The 15,533-nt window shown below is 37.0% G+C and overlaps 1 protein-coding gene and 1 long non-coding RNA gene across 3 annotated transcripts in view; one reads left to right on the top strand and one right to left on the bottom strand.

Annotated features, from left to right (window-relative positions):
- Window positions 1-15,533, top strand: part of PCDH9 (protocadherin 9) — a 976,450-nt gene that overhangs the window by 221,526 nt on the left and 739,391 nt on the right. The gene's annotated exons all lie outside the window — the stretch shown is intronic.
- Window positions 326-15,533, bottom strand: part of LOC125961928 (uncharacterized) — a 33,750-nt gene continuing 18,542 nt past the window's right edge. The window contains exons 2-4 of the long non-coding RNA XR_007473063.1: window positions 7,891-7,957; window positions 4,363-4,550; window positions 326-1,906 (exon numbers count right to left, since the gene is read on the bottom strand). This is a non-coding gene — a long non-coding RNA (uncharacterized LOC125961928). The remainder of the gene's footprint in view (window positions 1,907-4,362; window positions 4,551-7,890; window positions 7,958-15,533) is intronic.

The following is a 15,533-nucleotide window of genomic DNA, read 5'->3' as shown; positions in this document are numbered from 1 at the left end:
TGGGAGTTAGCTTATTCTAACAGAAACTTTTGCTCTTTAATAGTTAATCATCTGGTTTTGGTCAATCTTTGCTAAAGTTTTCACCAGACTATTAAAGTTCTATATCATTTGATCTAAAAGGTTCAATGTTTTCCCATCATCCATTTACATTAAAATACACTGATTTGAAGGTAAAATACAAATTTCTCATTTGGTTGGCTTCCTGATAAAGAATTTAGAGTAGTACATGGACTGACAGTTGCATGAAGGTTTTGTTTTTCTGAAGGGCCAAGAAAACAATTTTGGCAACAAGAGCTACTGTTATCCCTATCACTTCTCTTCCTCCTTATCTTCCTCTTGCTTTTTTTTTTTTTTTCCTTTTTCTCCTCCAGATAGAAACCCTCATAAAATGGGATATCCTTAAAATATAGTCTGGTCTGTTATTGATATAATTTATTTTCTTTGTTTATATTCTTTGAGTCTGTATAAAGAATATAGTCTTTGCCTAAAAATTTCACTTAAGTATGCATTTGTTCCAGTCCAGCCTGTTTTTCTTTTAAGTGTTTCCCAACTGCCTTTTTCTTAAGCTACTTTCTTTTTCTGTTGGTTGCTTGTAGCCATGACAACAACCTGTGCTTAGCCATTGTGGATCTTTCTCCATCCAGGAGCTTTGGAAAGCCTGGCAAAATGCCAGGGATGTGTGTTGATTCAGATCTTTGAGAGGGTCCATTTAGTTGTCCAGTTTTTGATCCAAATTGAGAGTTCTTTGGTCTGTTTGCTTCACTTCAGGTAAACTATCTTTCATTTACTTGTTTCAAATTCTTGACTTGGCTGTTAGCTGTCACTTGAAGTAACTGTTAGAATCAAAAGATTCACTTCAAATATGTCTTTATTTTATGTTCTTTCTCATTTCCTGGAAGTTGATTATGTTGGCATATAGAAGATGCAGTTTACTCTAGAATTTCTGGCGTGCCTTTGAAGTTTTGAAATTGTGTTACAAAGGATGCTAATGTGATTGCTTTTTTATGGGTAATGGAAGGCAAATGGCAGTTGGTGGAGAAGAGAAAAAGGAGTGTGGGAGGGAGTACCAATTTGGAACAGGTGTTGATCATTTTTGCCTAGATTAAGTAGTACAACTATAAACAAACTGTCTTCTAAAATGAAGCCTCAAAGTTAAAAAGGCTAAAAGAAAGGCTTTCCATGAGAGCTCGCCCAATCCCCTTCCTAAAACAGAAATGTTCACTGTAAAACAGAAGTTGCAAATTCGTTAAGAGTGGTTGGTTGGAAATAAGAGCCGAAAGAGAAAACTGCATTGCAGTGATTGGCTTGATTTGGTGAATAAATTGCTATTTTCAGATTCAATTTGTATCAATAGGCAAACTCTGTACACCTGCAGACCCTGTCACAGTATCAGGGCACTGAAGCAGCTGATCTTAAATAATCCGTTTCCCTTTCAACAATAATTGCACCCCCATTCCTGAAGCCTCAACCTAGGAGGGGAGCCTTTGATGTCTGATTGGCAAGCAATACTCTTTTCTATCACTAATGGAAAGAACACCACGGTTTGTAAATTTAAAAAATATCTCCGAAAAGTCGGCCTCCTTGTTTTTTGGTTTTTTTTGGTTTTTTTTTTTTTGCGGTACGCGGGCCTCTCACTGTTGTGGCCTCTTCTGTTGCGGAGCACAGGCTCTGGGCGCGCAGGCTCAGCGGCCATGGCTCACGGGCCCAGCCGCTCCGCGTCATGCGGGATCTTCCCGGACCGAGGCAGGAACCCGTGTCCCTTGCATCGGCAGGCGGACTCTCAACCACTGCGCCACCAGGGAAGCCCCGGCCTCCTTGTTTTTAAAAGAGCTGAGGGTGTTGAATTGTTGGAAAGATTCATCTTTATTAAATGTGACTGAACACTGGAAGAGTAAGATACTGTTTCCTGCAAGAAAGTAAAGAAACCACATTTTGGTTATTTACAATGTTCAGTGTAGCAGGTTGAGTTAAACAGGTGTTCACAGAAGTCATGCATATTTCCTGGCTGAGGAGAGAGGTAGCAAAGTTATTTTACATGCTTTTCACCATGGAGCAGGAGGGTTTGGGGTGGAATACCCTAGTCTTCCTAGCCTCTGACTCAGGTCCCTAATTAGAGACCTCCTTGTCCATCCTAGCACTTGGAGGCTGGAGCATTTTCATGAAATGAAGAAATCTTCCATTTTGAGGCAAATAATAGATGCAAATTATCTATTATTATTTTGAGGCAAATAATAGATACAAATTAATTAATTCATAAATACTTTTTCTAACTTTCCAATTGGTGAATATTAACAAAAATCAAGGGATATATTTCATACACGTATACTGAAAGAAAGAGAACAAAAATTTACCTTTGAAAATGACATCATAATTAGTGTTAAAAAGTGCCACCTCCACATCCTTTAGTACATTCATCGTAGCATGTAAAATTTTTAAACCCAGAGATATAAAAGGAGAAAATATGTGATTTATCTCAATGACACTTCTAGTATCAAAAACTTTTATGGGTACTTGAATAAAATAAAGCTATACTACTTGTCACTAAGTATGCACTCAAGTATTTAATGATTCCTTTTTTCCTGTTACGTTCATTTATTAAATATTTATTGAGTGTCTGGTACTCAGGCACTGTGCTAGGTGAGAGAAATAAAACTCTGAGTGGTTCCTGCAGAAATCCACTTAATCTTCTAAAGAGGGCTTATAGGTAGAGCAAAGTATTCTTCCTTGTATGCTAGTAGTTGTGCAGTACAGCAATATAACTTAAGCAGTTGTCACTTTGCATCTTGAGTTTGAAGCTTGACTAGGTCTGCATTGGGTAACATAAGAATGAATTGCACATTGAATGACAAGAAATGGAAAGGGAGACTGAAACTTAGATAAAGGAATAGGTTTCTTTTATTTCATGTAGGCAAAGGGGAAAGAAAAGATAATAGAAATGCCAAATTATAATGCGCAGATATTTATATAATGAAGACATTCACACTTAATTGTGTACTTTGTTTGAATTGTCTAGTTTTACTTCAGTTTTCAGTTTTCTTCTACTTTTTTTCACTGTTTTTTTTTTTTTTTTTTTTTTTTTTTTGCGGTATGCGGGCCTCTCACTGTTGTGGCCTCTCCCGTTGCGGAGCACAGGTTCCGGATGCGCAGGCTCAGCGGCCATGGCTCACGGGCCCAGCTGCTCCGTGGCATGTGGGATCTTCCAACCCGTGTCCGCTGCATCGGCAGGTGGACTCTCAACCACTGTGCCACCAGGGAAGCCCCTTTCACTGGTGTTTTAACTGAAGATAGAAATCTCACATATTCAGATTTTGTGGGCTCAAAGCATTTCATACACCAAATAAAAATTTTCCAAACTCCCATATGATTCAGGTTAGCAGATGACAGATACACAATCCATTTAAAACCAAACACATTGTTACTGGTGTTATCATGATGATTCTATTCCCATTACTCTGCATATGATATACTATAACAGGCTGGAGTGATTTATTTGACCTCTTGTCAGATATTTGTTTATTGACTGAAATCTACATGGCATTTTTCCCTCTGGGGATTTGGCTAGTATATAAAAGCAACATGCCAACTACATATTTTACTGTTTTTATTTTTCCAGCTGCTTTCTTGATGGACAGTCTGTTCCCGATTTTTGTCTTTGCTTTGCAATCAGTTTGGGAAGAAAGGAATATCTGCATTTCAGTTCCCAGTGTGGGGATACTTTTTCAGGGGTTCAAGCCTCCTGATCCATATTTTGCCTCCTTAGTAATCCAGACAGATATAGGTATTTCTTGGGTTGCTATGGATTCAACAAAGCTTTACTTGAGCAGTGAATCCAAAAATATTTTTGTCTGTCAATGTACTTCACTCCAATTTAACTGCAGCTTGTGTGGCTGGTGGGGAGAAGGCAGGTGGCTGGATGCATTGACATTAGTCACACATGACATAACATAGTCAAACTGGGATAAGTGAGTATCACACAACCAAATAAAAGCTTTGTTGTTGTTGTTTTCTGTATTTTTTTTTACAGATGGATTCTTCCTATGAGCAATACTTGATTTTTAGAAGAAAGAAACATATGCTACACACACAGACTAAAAACATAACTTTGTACATGTGCATTCTGAATTATAAAATATAATAGTCTTATTTGCAGAAAACTGATAAAAAACATTTTCACTCAAACTTAGAAAATGGATTTATAGCTAAAGAATTCTTAGTTTGCAGATGATTGAGTGTGTCCAATAAAGAAAATTATTAGACAAAAGCCACCTGATCCAGCTACCATACCCATCGAGGCACTCTTCTTTCCCAATTAACTGTCTGTCATGTGGGCAGAACTGTTTGACCTTTGTCCCTGGAGCGCACCTGGTACTCCCCTTTGCTGCCTCTGAAGTTCTGCTCTGTTCCCTCCAGGATTCTGCCGAAGCTTCCTTTCTGCCCTCCAGATATCTGTGTCTTCTCTAACACGTCCACTGTCTACCATAGCTTGAGTTATTCTTCTTCTCCTGAAGCATTCACTGAATACATCCCCTGGCCATCGCGATGTTCCGGCCCTAGGAAGACACCAATGAAAGAATATATGAGCCTTCCCTCATGACCTTACAATCTTGTGGGAGAGCCACAAAAAGCAAACATTACAGTAGAAATATATAGATAGCAAAAAGAAAGGACCTACTGCCTGAAAGAAGGTGTTGGGAAAGGCCTCACAGGCAATTATTTGAACTGACATTTTGAAAAAGAGAAGATTCTCATGTGAACTTTGTGAGGGAGTGCATTTCAAGAAGAGGAGAAAACATATGTCATGAATAATGGGGCTGTTCAAGGAGCAGTACTCAGCTTAGGACTACGTAAGGGAAAAGTGAGAAACAGGCAAGACAGGTGAGGATGGTTGTCATGAGACTAGATATTTGTGAAGTCATGAGATCAGGAATGTTCTTATTTGCCAAATAAGTGAAGTTCAAACTTTATAACCGTTTCAATTTAGGGGGAGGGGGTGACATGCTCATATTTAAATTTCAGAAAGAAAATTTAGTTATCAGCATGCATTACTGAGTTTAGAAGCAGAGAGACTAGAACAGGGAGCATTACAATGCCGAAGTAAGGGATGAGAGAGTGCTGAGATGTTTGGAAGACCGTGTATGGAGCTTGAAAACATATGGAGAATGAAAAGAAGGTGGGGTCTAGGAGAGAGATGGCAAATAATACTGTGAATACTATCTCTTCCCTCCTTGTACTCACAGGCACAGTGCTAACCAATCAGAGTAATCACTGTAACTAAACCTGGTTTTGGCTCAAGAAAATAACACTTCTGAAAGCCACCCCCAATTAATCAAGGAGGCCAAGTAGGGGACATATATTTGCTACTACTGAGATAAGGTGACTCCTAGTTTATTGATTCACTGGGGAATCTCATGTGAGAATATGTTGTTTATTAAGTAACTCATTATTTGGCCATCCCGTTTATTGTCATGCCACATATTTTGTTTATTTATGTTCCTCTTGAAATGCAATATGAATCTCTCATTTTTAATTAATTTTACCCATTTATAACTCTTTTTCTAACTAAATTGCAGGTTCATTTGAAACCCCAAAGGTGTTATTTACCAACATAACTTTTGTTTTTTCAAACATAGTTTGCACATAATTAGCAATTAGTCCATGTTTGCTGAATGGATTTGTTAGCCATTTTGACTATCACAAGGTAATGTCTACAGAATGGTGACACACAAAATATATTGCATGCTAGTGATAGGTGAATTGCTTCAAATCAAACAAAATTTGGTAAAATCAAAAAAAAAATAAACAGTAACAGTAAAAAGTGGGATTACTACTAATCAAATGAAGGTATGTAAATATGTCTACGTTAAAATGTTCTTAAATCCAGCTGAGTTGTGTACCTGTGGGTCTTTGAAGTTGTAATTTTCTCTCACCTACACCATTACTTCTAAACTAATATGTACTTTCTGGAGTATCAGTCTGAGATTACTGGACTTGTAATTTTCTCTGTGCACAGCAAAAACTTTTAACATTTCTGTCCCTACTTCACTACTGATAAACTCACATGCACTATAGTTTTAATTACTCATAGACTGTTCAAAGCAAGAATTTTCTTAAATTCCTGAAGATTTTGTAATTCTTGTTCTGTGAGAAGTTGTTGAAGACAGGCATTATTTTACATTTGGGATAAATTTAAGTTCTAAAAATACTAATACAGTAAAAATGTTTTAACTATGATTTATCCTTCATAATCCCCCTTCAGAATTGAAATAAAAAATGTAAAAATAGAACCGTCTCCTCAGTAAACCTGGGATCATGGGCACATGCACAGTAACAGGTGGGTACCTCTCCTTTTCCCCTCATGATGCCCATCTGCTGGTACCCATCTGCCTTATCTTTGTAAACAGGGATATTTTAAACTGTAAGGGAATATCAATGTCTGTAAATTTCTTAGAGAGCAAGATTTATTTAGATTCCCAAAAGTGACAGTATAATTCACTTAAAGTGAAACTTCATTTATAGTAAAGCCGAATGAACATTCAGATATCTAAAATGTATTGTATTGTTTAAATTGCATTTTTGGTTTATACAGAGCCACTTTTCTTGGAGCAGGTTTTGCTTATGAAATCAAATTGTATTCTACTCTATTTCTGTCTAACAGATCACGGTTCTGCCCTAAATGAAATCATTCTATTTTTCTAAACAGAGGAAGACAGGACATGGCCAGCTTTGTCTGGCTCGCTCCTGATTCACATTTACCCACTATCAGCAGCTTCTTCTTTGTATACTATGGCTATTTCAATAGCATTCACATTGTTAAATTCAGAACTATTGGTGGTTGCACTGATTGTATTGCCCTTCTGAGAGTGCTAGAAATGTTCTCAGAGGACAAAAAAATGTCTTGTAGAAAATATCATTGAGCACTTAATGGGTGCCCTTGGGTCCTATGTAGTAGGTGCTATTACTGAAAAAGACTGCTGTGCAAAGAGTACGTTCTTGGAGGCTTATACAGTGAATTATCATGTGGAACCTACACATAAATGTAATAATATGAAAGAGAAAATGCTTTTATATCAAATCAATATTGTTATATGAGATTACTGCTAAAATATTAGCCATGAAACAAGGCAAATGTGCTTGTATTCTGGTTTGGATGCGTAGTAGATTCGGTGGTGTAATGGGTCAATGAATTATTGGAGAGAATATGGGGAAAGTACAAATAAAATTTACTGAGTTGAGACCAAAACTCATTTTCAAGAAGTTCATTTGCTGAGCTCTATAGAAGACTTGTAAGATTGTAAAGCTTGGGGTAAATTGGCAAGATGATTGGGGAAATGACACAATAGCTTCCTCTCATCGAGGTTTTGAGCCAATCTACTTATTTGTGAATCCAATTTATCAAATTCATCTCAAATTATATAGCTTGCTTTTCCTGAGTAGCTTAAATTGTCTTACAGACATTATCTCATTTGTCCTCATAAAGAGATGGGAAGCTACTGTTGAATGAATGCTTTATGGAGTGTATATGTTAATGAATGGAAATTCAAAGTAAGTGTTTTTAATCCTTACTGTGTCACCCACTGGCTTTGTGACAATGATAAGTAACTTAACCTCTATGAGTCTTATTTTCTTTATCTCTACCATGGAGAAATATTCAGACTTTTCACTTAATAGCATGGGGCGTATTGTAAGAAGTCATGCCGATGCTCAAGAACATTCTTAGAATTCTTCTGAAGAAAAGACATCCACTAAATTTTAATAAACTTAAAACTACACTAAAGCATGTTTTGCTATTGAATTAACATCATCTAAAGGCAGCATATTCTTATAGATATCAGAATGATTTTAATTACTGAAATTATTTTTTAAAACATTTCTTGAGTCAGAAATACTTACCTGGAGCTGTGCTAGTGTGAGAATCACAGAGATGAATGATATGGCTGCCGCTTTCAGGAAGTTCTAACTAGAACAGACATGGTAAGAACATAATGAAACAGGAGTGGAGAGCTGTAAGTACTGGTGTGACCATGCCATGGGAGCAGAGACGAAATAGAGATTCATTCTGCTTGGGTGGAATAAAAGGAACAATTATGCAGGAATAGAGAGTAGAAGAAGAGTTTTGGACCAAAATGTAAAAGATCTGAATAGCAGGTGTAGACTGAACCCTTTTAACAAAACCATCAAAATTCTTAAGTTTCTTGAGTCTGATCAATGTATTTAATCTGTTCTATGCATCTGTAATTGTGATGGTGGTGAGAAAAGTAGATTAGAAATGAGTTGTAGAAAGACATAGAAACAGAGAAGGATAATTCAAATAGGATTTGATGATTTCTAAGTTGAGTAATGGGGTGGCTGGTGATACCATTAACCAAATATCAGAAGTAAAGAGGGGAAGCAATAGAAGGAAAGGAATAACAGAGTATGATTTTTCTAAGTTGTTTAATATTCTTCTGTATCTATATTTCAATCTTAAAATTCAGGTTATATTTTTAATATTAACCCAAATATCTGCAGTTTTGACAGATGCCTATGTTTAGATAACAGTAGAGCCATGGAGACCAATGTGCCTGTCCAAGGAGAATAGGAGGAGAGAGAATACAAAAGAGTGAAGACCAAATCCAAATGACATTTAAGGGGTTATTCACAAAGGAGGTGCCCATATAGAAAGCAGAAAAAAGTTGTAAATGAAAAGCCAGAAGTGAATAATGCCATGGAAACTCTAGAAGAAAATCTCAACAAATAAAGAGTGTCCCATTGTTAAATACTTCAGTGATATCAAAGGAACTTGATGGAGACCAAAACTCATTTTGTAAGAGCACTAATTGATTTTAGGAATTGACAATTACAAATTCACTGTAAGGTAGGAGGCAATGGTTATCTTATAGTAAAAAAAACGTAAAGCTAGCCAGTTAATTCGAGAAATGTAGTAACTAAGGGAAGGAGAGATGGGACTGTTATTTGAAGAGAAACTAGACTCAAAAGAGATCTTTGACAACAAAGGATGGTTTAAAACATCTACAAGTAAATTAACTGTGGATGGAGGCAATGAATTTCAGGAAGGAGAATACAGCATTCTTAGAGGAAAGCTGCACGAAGCAAGAGAGAGGTAAGATCAAAAACACAGTTCAAAACTAATTGAGCCACTTCTTCACAAGAGACCTTTAAAGGAGTTGGCTGCTTGTGGTACAGAAATAGGTCACCTGCTGGAGGGTTGGTTATGTGTGTGGGAGAGGCGGGAATAGATATTTTGGGTAGGGTGCTTATAACTCAGAACTTTGTTAAAGGAAATGGGAAAGGAAGCTGAGTAGATGTAATTATGGTACCTGGTAGCACTGAGATAAAAGCAGTGATTTTTTCAAAGTAAATCCAGACTCCAGGTAAAGCAGAGCAACAGAGAGAATGTTCTGAGGGAAAAGTTTGAGGATATCCCTTGTTTTTTAGCAAGCAAATTAAAGTTCTAGAGGACACAATCAACCTAGAAAGGGTATTTTGCAAGGAAAGAGAGATTAAAGGTCTAGCACGGTGCTGTGCATGAGCTGCCCATGGCTGTTTCTACCCCTACAAACTGCCAGTTCTTTGTTTTCACAGAGGACATCAATGTGAGACAATGTTATTAGTCAGGCCCAGAACAGCTGGGTGGGAATAATATTCTAGAAAGATGTGTATGTTGGAAGTTATAGAAAGTGATGCTTCTTTTGGTGGAAAAGAGTAACTTGCCTAGGTTCAAAGAAGGCAAAAGAAGTTGTGCAGTTCTGACTGGTTTTAAATTTGAACAGGAAAATCTCTTTTATGATCTGGGTTTTAAGGCTTCAAGTATGAAAGATACAGAACTGTTTCTGAGGAGCAAGTCAGCAGAGTTGGTATGGGCTGACGGCCGGAGTGTTGGTTACACACTGAGAATGAGAACAAGAGCATGGGATCCAGGGGACGCTCACCTCACAATGGCAATCCTTTCCTTCCTAGTGTCTGTCTTTCACCCTCATGGCCTTTTCTCTCTTGGCCACCTTAGCTTTTCTCATAGTTAAGATCAATAGTCTTATGTTAAACCTATTTTTCTCCAATTCAAAATTGCTTTCATGTTAAACATTTTTTTTTTTTTTTTTTTTTTTTTTTTTTTTGCCCTATGCGGACCTCTCACTGCCGTGGCCTCTCCCGCTGCGGAGCACAGGCTCCGGACGCACAGGCTCAGCAGCCATGGCTCACCGGCCCAGCCGCTCCGCGGCATGTGGGATCTTCCCGGACTGGGGCACGAACCCGTGTCCTCTGCATCGGCAGGCGGACTCTCAACAACTGCGCCACAGGGAAGCCCCATGCTGAGCATTTTATTTCTCCTATATAACCTCTGATTTTTTTCTTTATTCATCAGCTATGGGCAGAACTCATCCAAGGACAACCCATCAGGGATGAGTGAGTCTAATAGCTGAGGGATTATAAGTGAGCAGGCTCAGTCTATGCGCAAATCATAGGCTTTGTGGTCAACACGTGGGTTTCAAGGATATATTTTCAAATTAAGTTTTCTTATGTTTATAGTATATAAAAATCAAAACCTTGATCTACTTCCAGAGATCATTGATACTATTATATCAATGAAAAACATCAGAGATGTGGAGAAAGAATTAGCCACAGTGGTTATCACAGACAGATAAATGGTTAAATATATATGTATGGCACATCCATAGAATGAAATTGTGATTTTTTTTTTTTTTTACTTAATGCTATTGGAAAAAAATGTTTATGTTGTAGTTTGCTAAACAAAAATAGGGTACAAAAGAATGATCCATATTTTAGCAGAAAGAAATGTGTGTGCATCTATGTGTGTGTGTCTGTGTGTGCGTGTGTGTGTATTACAAGCATATGCTTAGGAAAAATCCTAGAAAAACTACAATATAATTTTCATATTGCTTATTTCTGAGTGGTCATTTCATGAGTGATTTATGCTTTTCCAATACATTCATCTAGATATGTTACATTTTTTATAGTGACCGTGTATCACTTTTCTTATTAATGAAAAAAGAATACTTATGTGATCACAGCTATAATTTTATGTTACAGTTTTATGGCATACACATACACACACACACACTTCGACACATTGTCTGGTTTTCAAATGAATACAGTGACTTCACCTAGTAATTGGCTCTAATTATCTCCTGCAGGTCTGGGAAGTGTGTGCTTTTTGCCATTATGTCTAATGCCAGCCCATTTACACGTAGGTCCTCTACAATTGATCTTCTGGGCCTTTCATGATATAATACTTAGAATTTTCTCAACAGTGTGACTCTTTAATCTTTCTATACACAAAAAAGTGAAATATTTGTCAATTATTGAGTGCTTCAGTGTTAACCATTTGATTTAGTTGGTTGGAGGAGGGGAGTGTAGGAGCATCACAATGATGGGGGTAGGAGCTGGATGAATCAGAGGCTGTCTCTGCTGTTCATAAGGTGGAAAACAATGTGATTCACTAACCATGCAATTTATTTGTAGTCTTCCTGTTCATTAGTCCATGAATAGTATAAACTGGGTGAAACAATGATTCCGAATTTTCTTATCAGTGTTCATTCAGCAGGAGAAATCTTGAGGTCTCACTGTTTGTTTTGCTTTTTTCTTTCCTTCTTCCATCAATGATAAATTAGAAAAAGTAATTAAATACTGTTGGTAATAACTTGCTTGTTGTACCTTGAAAAATAATGTAGTTCATTATAGAAAACCCAATGGCCAGGCTTATTCTCATTCTTTTTCTTTCTCTCAGAAGCACACATGCACATGCATGTAAACACGCTACCGGATATTTAAACATTGTTTTGCTGATGTGATTATAGCCTAAATCTCACTAACTTTCATAGACATCAATCATACAAGTATTATTAAAAATACTATTAGAGAGATTAGAGTTATTGGGCTCTAACAGAGCCAGGTGCTATGTACATTCTGTGCATGAATTACACTTTGTTGATGGCTTTCAATATTCACTTGCTAATATTTATACTGAGTAATAATATATTTTATAACTTTAAAAAAGGGTTAAATTTAATTTTTCATAGCTTAATATTCTGTTCAACAATTACCAATGGAATCACTTTTCAAAGATTCTGTTAATTCTTTCAAGATTTAATGCTTTTAAAAAACTATATAAGCAATAGGGTGATTTCAAAATTGCAAAAAGAAAGAAAGGAAGGATGGAAGAGAGAGAAGGAAGGAAGGAAGGAAGGGAGGGAGAGACTTACTGTTCAGCATAGAATGCTCTACTCAAAGCAAGGTCCTGTTTTTATCCTTAGTTTCATGGTTTAGTTGATAATTGAACTGAAATATGTCCTCTTCATAAAACTTTAAAGAAGAGTGGCCATGCTGTTTTTCCTGAGTAAAAGAAAGATAAACTCAAAGCTAAGCACTTTATTATTTTAGAGTAGGGGGTTGGTGATATTAGTAACCACCAAACCATATTTTCAAGGAACAGGTAATCTAAATCTATCAAGAGCAAAACCATTTTGCAGGATAATTTTGTGAAGAGCAGCCAACAACATTCAGCTCTCCAGCCATCAAGCATGGCTCTAAGGAACTTTTTTAATCTGTTGGAGCTTCTACTTTTCTATGTAACTTTCATCTGATCAGTCTTTTAGAGGCTTACCAGATTGAAAATGAAATGTCTCAGATCTTATGCCAATAGTCTAGTGGTGTTTTATATGGGGACAGTCTCTTGTGTATCTGTGATGTGTTGGTGCTGCACAAGGCATTTAATTATTAACACAACAAAATATTCATTAGTAGTACAGTCACTTCTAAGGTATTAATTTAACAGGTATCTAGTGAAAGCATTTTAGCAAAACTTCCATCTCCCACAATAAGAATAAAATGCTTTTGTTTTTGAAAACTAGTAATTATTTTAGTAACCCTATTATGTAAGGTGAAAAAAAAATTAATAAATGATAAAATTCTGGATTAAATTTTTAATAATATTCCAGTCTAGTAGACTTTAGACTGCAAATGTAGGATATGGATGCATATTTTTCTGTTTCCTCGTGGTTACATTGAATACAGCATGCGCCTAATAAGTACTGTGAAAAACTATTGTGTAAGTAAACATTTGACATTATTTTACCATAGATTAAAATGAGCAGTAAAAAATGATATAAGAAAGCAATGTGGCAATATATTAAGCTGAGTCAGAAGTTGTTTTTGCCTACATGTTGTGCATATGTCTCAACTTCCTTTTTCTTTGGTTTTATACTGATGTAGGAAATTGTATGTCACCTCTCTCTAGGTCACATGAATATTATGGTGAATATTACAATGTCTGTGATTTTTTTTTGAATCTATAGAAGGGTAACTGGCAAGGAGTAAGAACTAAGTATTTAATCTTTCTGGTTCAGAAAAATGTAACTCAAATAGCTCCACAGGTGACTTTACCCATTAGTTTCTACCTCCTGCCAAAGGCAACTGATCTGAGTTTGAATTGCTTTTCTTTAAATTGGTATAAAGTCCAGTAGAAATGTTAATGTTCACTGGGGTTTATCTGTCATGGTGGATAGGAAATCTCTGAGTGAGACAAGTGTTGTCACAAATTGGACAATGCATATACTTGTAAGGGAAAGAATATTGCAAATAGGCCAGCACAATCTGTTATTATGGAGTTCTAAGTCTAATAGGACACTCATCAAAATAATAGCAATCATCACAATCAGTTAACTAGTATTTCATCAGTCTGGAAGCCATAAAAAATGACATTTCTGATATGCTTCAATGTCATTCTCCTGTCTTCCAGTGTACCTGTCCTGTTCGGAGTTGGTATAGTGCCCTTTTCCATGGTGCGGTGGTGCTATGACCCAGTGTGAGGTTAGCATCCTGCCTTGCAGGCTTTGTAGGCAACAGAGAGAAGAATAATGGTTGAAAGGGCCACCCCACACCCACTGCACCTCAACGTAATGGATTACAGCTTCTGGTTTAGCTGATTAAGAGTTAAAGTTTTGGGATCCCTTAGTTTGGAGTTTGAATCCTTACTCTGTATTAGCTGAGGGACTTTGAAGAAGTTACTTAACCTTTCTATGCCTCAGTTTTATCTTAAAACAACAGCTTAGTTTAGGGGAAATTTGATGTTAGAATAAAATAATATGTATAAAGCCCTTAGCACAGTGCTTGCCAGTAAGTCTTCAATAAATATCAGCTGCTATTGTCATAGTTATTTTAATTAACTTGATTAACTTATTCTTCACATTTCCCTAACACCATTTAGCTAATTGCTAGATATATAATTTGGCAAAGTAACATCCAAAAGGATTTTACATTCATTCTCTTCAGAGAGAAACACATATAAAGAACAAGTAGCAACACAAAGCAGGAGACAACTGATAAAACAAGAGCTACATTAGTCTAGTAAATAAAGAAGTGGTCTTGGTAGTCAAGGATGGGTGGAATTTGCTGTGGGAGAGAAACAAGTGCAGAGCAAAGGCTGGAAAACTTACAAACTGTGGGGAACAGATCACACAGGGTACAGAAATGAAAAGAAATTTAACATGCTCCTAAGTCAGTGAAAAGTCCCAGATGCCTAGCAGTAGGAGAAGACCTTGACTTTGTGTGACTTGAAACTTATACATTTTAGGGCTCTCTTTAAGAAAAAAAAGAATACAAGTTAATTACTTTGTCTTCAAGGAGACCTGTGCAAATGAGGGGCCTTGAAGCTGATGTCTAACTTCACTGTAAATCCACATCTATCTGACAAGAGAAGTATTCACCAAATGTGATAAAATGAGTAGGGTGGCCTTGGTTATGGACAGCTCTGAAATCCTAGAAGAGGAGTTTAGAGCTGTGTGTTAGAACAATGTTTCTCAAAGTGTACTTCCAAGGACCAGCACCATCGGCCTCAGATAGGAACTTGTTAGAAAGGCAAATTCTAGGCCCAACATCAAACCTCCTGGTTCAGAAACTTTGAACCAGCAACCTGTGTTTTAATGAGCCCTCCTGGTGATTAAGATGCCTGCTAAAGTTTGAGAATTCACCTTGCTAGAAGATAGTCTCTGACTAGCCTATAATTAAGATGAATTAAGTAATGGCAAGCTCCGAAAGAAAGGGGTTCAGGCACATTATACGTATTCGGCATTGGCTAGATGAGAGGCAGGTAGGCGAGTGATATCCTGTTACATTGTTAGCATATAAGGAGATATATAGGTAAAAGGGAATTGACTAGGTTTGATTGCTGCATTCGAGTATGAAGGAGTTTTATTTCAGGATAAGTCCAGGTGTCCAGGTTGCTTTGGACAGCAACAATGAAGTCTGGAGGGGTCGTTTGCTGGAAGGAGAATATGAGGTTGATGTATGGGAGAAGGTATAGAAAATTCTGCTTTAAACGTAGTTAGAGACCCAGACCAAGACATGTTCAGTGCATGTTATAAATTCTTTTCAATTCTGTCCTAGAGGTGTCCCCTGGAATTTCAATTTAATGGTAGGACTCACTCAAGGCTGACATCCCCCAAATCTGGTGTCCCAGGGAGGGGCAGGAGGAGGTCTTCAAGACGTGGGCTGCAGCAGGTGAACTAAAGATGCAAGAC

Source organism: Orcinus orca, chromosome 18 (assembly GCF_937001465.1).
Source record: "Orcinus orca chromosome 18, mOrcOrc1.1, whole genome shotgun sequence".
Taxonomy (NCBI): domain Eukaryota; kingdom Metazoa; phylum Chordata; class Mammalia; order Artiodactyla; family Delphinidae; genus Orcinus; species Orcinus orca.
Note: the sequence above shows the minus strand (reverse complement) of the source record. Positions and strands in the feature narration are given on the sequence as shown.